The following is a 7,995-nucleotide window of genomic DNA, read 5'->3' on the forward strand; positions in this document are numbered from 1 at the left end:
AATTTGTCCTCCCTGAATTATGTACTTAAATCAAAATTGTGCAGATCACCCAGATCCCAAATTAATAATTTATTACACTTCTTCTTAAATATGTTCAGAGATGAGGAGTAAAAAGGGATTCTTTATTAAGCTGAAAAGCAATGACAAAGTACAGTAAGCTACTTCCAGTCTCATATTTAAAATGCTGTCCTTAATAATAATAAAAGTAAAAAGAGTAGTAAAATGAAATTGTACTCAATTAATAGCAAGAGTTCACCACTATCTGAAACCAAGATCAAACTGAGGAAAATGGAAATTTCAGATTCAATTGTAATTGGGTAATTATGTACAATGGACTTGATTTCTGTATTCTATGGATCATTCTAATCTTAATCATCTCTACTCATTAAGGTATTCACTGAGAATATTTAATATTTAAAATCACTGGAGTGGCATTTGCAGTATTTGCTATGCTTTTTCTCTTCAGCAGGTATATTTTCAGGGTGTATGTGTGTATGTGTGTGTGTTTTCAGCTAAATCAATCATATGAAGATAACAAAACTGTATCAACCTCTCAAAACCCACTAAATTTCCCATCCAACCATTGAGTCAGTGATGGAATCCAGTAGAGTTATGATTTTTGATCTTTGTTTTATGTTAGTAGTCTTCTCTCAACTCAAAAGCATTCTCTCTTTTGTGTGTTTTTTTGGTCAAATGAGTTAGCTTAGCCTATGTAGGTTCAGACCCCTATTCAAAATTGTGATGAAAACTAAGGACATGTTCCTTTCAAAAATGCTCACAAATTCACAGATTAAATCTTCACGCAATTTCAGTGGGCATGTGGTATTTGACATAGTGGAATAGACAGGTGAGATGAGAGTGTTGGGTCTAAGGCACAAGAACAGTGTATGTTCACCTGATTTTTGCCATGCGAGAATGTGGGACTACTAGTCCTTTTTGCTCAAAGAGAAGATAGAAATTCAGATATTTATGTGAAGTTTCCAGGTTTTTTTAAAAAAAACTTTTTTAAAAAAACATAGGATAGGCAAAACAAACATATTTTAGAACTCAGCGTAGCGAGTGAGTCTTCAGCTGTACAATCCCTGTGCAGGGACCCCAGCTTAAGACCCCTTATCTAAGCCACAGAATTGCTGCAATCATTCCTAGAATAGCCATTCCCACTAGCCATAGGGAGAGTGGGAAACTGACAGCAACCGGTTTCAATTCAGTGACTTGATCGTGATATTTAAGGATTCCGCTAATCAAATGGATTCTCTCACACTCTCAGATACACAATCCAATATTTCTGAGGTGTTCTGCTTCCATGGCTTCTCTCATCCTACCTCAAATATCTTCCAAATTCCTAGAGTACACACACAATACATATTTATTTAGGACCTATCATTTCCAGGCTCTGTGCTAGGAGCTGAAGATACAGTGACAATAAACATATTCCTTCCCTTGCAGGCAACCACAGCTAGTAGGATTAGAGAGATATAAAGAATTCATTGTATGATGTAAGTGATGTTGTAATAGATTGCATATCAAGGTATTAAGAAACATGAAAAAGAGAGACGGCAACTCTACGTGGGGATTCATGAAAGATTTCACAGAAGAGCAAATCTTTGGGAAGAAGTCACCCAACAGAGGAGAAAAAGTATATTCCATACTGGGGGGGGGGGGAGAATGTAACACGGCAGAGAGGAGGGAATAGCATAGAACAATACAGTGCTTTGGAAAGCAGCAAGGAGCTTTATATGGCTAGAATGAAGACACAAGATTATAGCTACAGAGATGGGTGGGAGTCTCGAATGCCGGGCGTGCTGTCCTAAAGAGTTGAGTTTTTCCTATTGGAGATGGTTAGAAGTAAGGTACTGAAATGATAACTTCAGGATATTCAAATATGATTCCACAGGGTCCATTTCTTCTCATCGGTTAGGCACACTGAGTCTTATCATAGGCCATCCCCCCTTAGGATGGTCCATCTGCGTGCACAGAAATGTACTAGTGGCTTGGTCCCACACCCCATGAGGTTTTATTTCCTTGAACTTCCTTTATGGCAGATAGGATCAAAACAGCAGCAAAGTGCATTTTCAGATTAAACAGAACTAAGGGAGGAAAAAGAAAAGTAAAGACAGGTGTATTTTCTGTCTGCGAGGGAAGAAAGAAATAAGTTAAGCTAGTCCACATGGAGAGACATTTGAAATAAAACTCAAGAACTGGCCTTATATAGAGAGAGACACAAGAACCTGAATTCCTTCACTCTGATTACTTCCGCAATAACTTGCTAGTTTTATTTAGGGATCTCTTTATCTGGGGATGGAGTCTCTTATATCTGTCAAGTACCAGCACTATATAAATGAAATAACATAAAACAACAGACAGCTATATCTGCACCTATGCATATTAATGATGTGTTAGCATCTCACTGTGGTTCAGAATCCGTAACAAGCTTTCTCTCTGCCAAGTGCACAGTAGCACAGTATAGGTAACATGTGTGCAATCACACCTTTAAAATAAATGCAATCCATTAATCAAATATGACCCAGAGTAGCAAGAAAAAGAAATCTTGAAAATGTGATTTTTATTATATTGGTTGCCCCTCCATGCAAGTTTTGGCTCCGTGCCGGCCCCTGATGGAGAGTTATTCCATGTTATTGCTTGAAGCTGATTGCAAGGGAACCTGCTATGTTTCTTCGGTTTATTTAAAAAAAGAAAAAAAGAACACAACACTTTAAAAGTCATCCGAGTTCAGACTCTTGGACCATATACTTAGCTGCATAGTACTAGAGCCCCAAATCCTTGTCAGAGAGAGGCTGTGTTGCAGGATAAAGGCGAAGAGAGATCACTGCAAGAGCCCAAACCATTCCTTGAGTGTTTTCACACCCGAAAGCCTAAAGTATGGCTCCTCCCTGCTATGTCATGCTTTTCTACTGCCCTTCCAAATGCGTGCATCTTCTCCATGATTTTTTTTTTTATCTCTATGCAACAGAAGTAGTCACTTCAGAAACCCCAAAGCTTTCTGACTGTTGCCTGCAAAATCATATTTGGTTCATATCTAGGCTGGAGTTCACAACAGACCTTATTCTATTAGAGATGGTAACTGTAGCCTCACTAAAAATTTGCTTGAAATTTGTATTTTAAGGGAGGCTGCACAAGTCTAAGAGGAAAAAATGCATGGGTCTAAGAGGAAAAATGCATGATGACATAAACTTAATCTTTCTATCTGTTTGCTTTCAGTTGAAGTCTAGGAAATAGAATTGCAGTAAAAAATCGTAATGAATATTAATGTTATATAATATAATCATATTTAATATATATCATATGTAGTATGTCATAATATATTTACATATAATTATATACTACATAATTATATTGAGATGCTAGAGTACACCTCCTTTTAATTGATAGAATAAGCAGGCAAAAAACAGTAGGGATATAGGAGACTGGACAACAAGGTTAACAAACCTGAACTAATAGGTATGAGAGTATTATATCAAACAAATGCCTTTTATACGTCCTTTTCCAAACTTACATGGGATATTTTTACCAAACTCTTGTCATATGGTTGTCCATGAAGTAGATTTCAAATGCATTTCAAAGAATTTTAATCATTCAGAATATATTCTTTTAACACAATAGACTTAAGGTAGAAAGTATTAACAGAACAATAACTTTAAAAAAATCCAAATATTTGGAAAATAAACCAGGTACATATAATTGATGAGTCAAAAAGAATTGCAATGGAAATTAGAAAGTGTTTTGGACTGGTAGAAGATATATTTAAACTTGTAGGCTATAGCTACAACAGTATATAGAGGACAATTTACAGCCTTCTTTATACTTAGTAGAAAAGCTGAAACATAATTATTTAAATATAAAAAAGCTAAAAGAGCAGCAAATGATATACGAAGGAAGTAGAAGGATGGAAATAATAAAGATAACAGCAGAAGTTAACTAAATAAACAAATTTGCAATAGAGAAAATCAACAGACCAAAAATTAGTCTTTTGGAAAATAAATCTATAAAAGACAAATAGAATTGTTCAATCTCAGCAAGATTGATCAAGAAAAAAGAAAGTCAAAATTATCAGTATCAAATATGTAAAAGGGACATCATTATATACCCTACAGAAAGCAAAGATAAATAAAAAGACATTAAAACATATTATGTCAACATTTAATATTTAGGTTGGTGAAAAAGTAATTGCGTTTTTTGCATTGTTTAAATTTGCCCTTTGAAATTGGAATACATTCTTAAATGTGGTTATATTATAATCATTTTAATGCGCACTTCTTGCTTTATTTTATTTTATTTTTTGCTAATGACTTATTACTTGCTCTTTATTTTATATTTATTTTAAACTATGGAAATGATGTTAGACAAAAAGCGAATTGGAGCGATTTTCTAATCCGAGTTCAAAATGGGTCGTAAAGCAGTGGAGACAACCCGCAACATCAACAACGTATTTGGCCCAGGAACTGCTAACGAACATACAGTGCAGTAGTTGTTCAAGAAGTGTGGCAAAGGAGACGAGAGCCTTGCAGGCGAGGAGCGCAGTGGCCGCCATGGGAAGTTGACAATGACCAATTGGCAGCAATCATCAAAGCTGATACTTTTACAACTACACGACAAGTTGCCAAGAACTCATCATTGATCATTCTATGGTCATTCAGCATTTGAAGCAAATTGGAAAGGTGAAAAAACTTGATAAGTGGGTGCCTCGTGAGCTGACTGCACATTAAAAAAAATCGTCGTTTTGAAGTGTTGTCTTTTCTTATTCTATGCAACAACAACGAACCGTTCACTTCTTGATCAAATTGTAACCTGCGATGAAAAGTGGATTTTATACAACTGATGACAACCAAGAAGAAGCTCCAAAGCACTTCCCAAAGCCAAACTTCCACCAAAAAAGGGTCATGGTCACTGTTCGGTGGTCTGCTGCCACTACAGCTGATCCACTACAGCTTTCTGAATCCTGGTGAAAACATTACATCTGAGAAGTATGCTCAGCTAATCGATGAGATGCACCGAAAACTGCAACGCCTGAAACCTGCATTGGTCAACAAAAAAGTCCCAATTCTCCACAATGCCTGACTGCACGTTGCACAACCAACACTTCAAAAGTTGAACAAATTGGGCTACAAAGTTTTGCCTCATCAGCCATTTTCACCTGACCTCTCACCAACTGACTACCACTTCTTCAAGCATCTCGACAACTTTTTGCAGGGAAAATGCTTCCATAACCAGCAGGATGCAGAAAATGCTTTCCAAGAGTTCATTGAATCCTGAAGCACTGATTTTTACTCTAGAGGAATAAACAAACTTATTTCTCATTGGCAAAAATATGTTGATTGTACTGGTTCCTACTTTGATTAATAAAGTTATGTTTGAGCCTAGTTATAATGATTTAAAATTCACGGTCCAAAACCGCAATTATGTTTGCAACAACCTAATACATATTCATAAACAAATTATCTTGAGGTACTGGCATGTTTTCTCCAAATGTGAAAGTAGAACTATATCATTAACCAGTTTTCCTTTTCATTTTAGTCACCAGAAATTCGAAAGTCGTATTCAAATCTAGTGACTGTATAGGATTTTAGAAGTTTCCTGTTTGTGTCTGTGTCCCTTCTCCCCAACCTTCTTGTGTAGATGTTGAACTTTTGTTATAATTTGCATATTTTTATCTCCCATGCATCTGGTTATTTTTCTTTTTAAAATTATTTTTAACAATATCTCTCCTATAAATGGTCTGTATTCCTCACAGAATGAAGTGGAGCATGCATGAAAATATCCAATTCCACTCTGGATGAACATACTTTAAACTTGCAAATCTCTGTGTCTTTGTTCTTGATTTTTTTTTTAACCTAAATTATTCCCACATCACTATCACTAACCCATCACCTAAACTATTTTACTTTCTTTGCTCCAATGACTAAAATGTATCCTTCCTTAAATGCTCATCCTGAGTGTCGACTTTTCACTCCCACTAAGTGAATGCAGTTTGTGTAAAGTTCACCTTTAGGTAACAGAAAACCTGACTCAAACCTGTTGAACTTCTCTTATTCAGTGCTCCTCCATGTGTTGGCTTTTTCCTCAGCCTGATGTTAAGATGACTGCAGCAGTACAAGGCACCACATCTAGCTGTGGCAACATGCAAAGGAAAGAAGGGATCCATTCTCTCTCTTGCTAGAGGGTAAGGATACTTTTCCCAGAGAGCCTCTTCCACAATCATTATTAGCCAGAGTTGGCTGCACAACCATTCCTAAACTAAGCACTGGAGAGAATAATGGGATTCTGTGATTGGTTTACACTAATCAGCTTAAATCCTTTGAGCTAAGCATGAGGTCAGTTCCCCTGGAGCCCATGATGGTGTGTGGAATGACAGATAGTGAACAAAATCAAAGATCGGTTAGGAAGAAAAATAATGAGGAATGAATACTGGGTAGACCAATAGTATATTCTGTAATTGTGATCTCTCCCTCCCGGAATTCCTGTGGCAGTTTGTTTGTTCCTTTCATAATTCACCGCACACTTTCTGTGTTATAGTGATCTGTGTACTTATTTCTACTTCATAGCAGAGTTAAATTCTTTGAAGATAGAGATTTATCTGAGTGACCTGCTCAGCAGTCTGAAAAGGGTTTGACCATATTAGGTACCTGATAGGTATGTGTTCAATTCAATTCCTAATTTTCTTCCTGGACAGCAAGGGTATAAGAATTGTACCTCTTTGGGTTTGAATCCACAGCAGATACTTTTATGTAACTTCATGTTTTGATTTGGAGTGGCTATCTCCTAAACCATTACCACCCACTGGCCCACACCTATAAAGATGTTGCTATAACCTGAGTGCAGTAAATCCTATGCTTCTGTTTTCCTATAGTGAAATGAATCCCTCATTCATCAATATACACTCACTCCCCTGGTTCCCTTTCTGACCCATTTGTAGAATGACCAGCAGGGGCTAGGTGCAAACCAAGGCTAAAGAACAAAGCTTTTCTCTGTGCGAAGGTGACTGGCTCACACCTGGATCAAACTGGTGGCCCAGGCCTCATTAGCACCACATTCTAATCCTGCAGAGAGTTCCCAGCCAGACCTCTAAGAGCAGCAACAACAGCAGACACTGTGCTCTTCAGTGGCCAGACTCAGCCGTGAGGAGCCAAGGAACATCTGGTAGACCATAGGGTAGCTGCAAAATATTCAATGTTTGAAGAAAGGAATCCCCCCCCCAACCTGGCCAGGCCCCAGAGATACAGCATTTGAAGAAAGATGTCTCCTTACTCAAAGCTGCTCCCTTACCCCTACCCTGGCAGCAACAGTAAAACTTCAAATAATCTGTGTTTCTTTTCCTCCCACAGCATGAATACAATCTGAGTATAAGCAGGCTGTTGTTTCCAGAACCTCATGAAATAGTTTATTTATTTCAATTAGAAATCACCCTAATCAGCTCATTTGAAAAGGTATACCCTGGAATGTACAACTCTATGAACACTACTCTGTTCCCTATCATGAAAGAAAAGATACATTGTCATGTGGAAGAGAGGCGAAACAGATAAAAAAAATTCCTAGCTAAATTCCTGAGAAGCAAATCTGACCAAATTTCCAGCAACTGCTCTGACTAAAAATACCACTGATTCCATGTTAAAGTTACTGGAGCATTTTTAAGCATTAATGCCTAGCCAGCTGGTAGAGGGAGAGTAATCATTATGCACTCCCCAAACGTGTTTGGAGACTCACAAAAAGAAAAAAAATCCTCTGGGATATTCACCCAAAAAGGTCATTTCTGGGATTACCAGACTAGGAGCAGGACCATAAAATTTGTTTAGGAGTTTGGAATTTAATTCCACCCTACTCCCCTTAGCATGTCTCTGTGAAGTTGAAGACACCTGTTATCTTCAAGTCAACTCAGTATAGGAAGCCAGAGAACTAGGGTGATAAATTGTTTCAAGGTGGCATTATCAAACAGAATTGAAGGGCAGTCCATCACCAATTTGCTTTTTTTTACTTTGGCTT

At 37.3% G+C, this 7,995-nt stretch overlaps 1 pseudogene; it reads left to right on the forward strand.

Annotated features, from left to right (window-relative positions):
• Nucleotides 1-4,345: 4,345 nt before the first annotated feature.
• LOC141568272 (histone-lysine N-methyltransferase SETMAR-like) lies at nt 4,346-5,358 on the forward strand (annotated as a pseudogene).
• Nucleotides 5,359-7,995: the final 2,637 nt, after the last annotated feature.

Source organism: Rhinolophus sinicus, linkage group LG02 (assembly GCF_036562045.2).
Source record: "Rhinolophus sinicus isolate RSC01 linkage group LG02, ASM3656204v1, whole genome shotgun sequence".
In the NCBI taxonomy this organism is placed as follows: domain Eukaryota; kingdom Metazoa; phylum Chordata; class Mammalia; order Chiroptera; family Rhinolophidae; genus Rhinolophus; species Rhinolophus sinicus.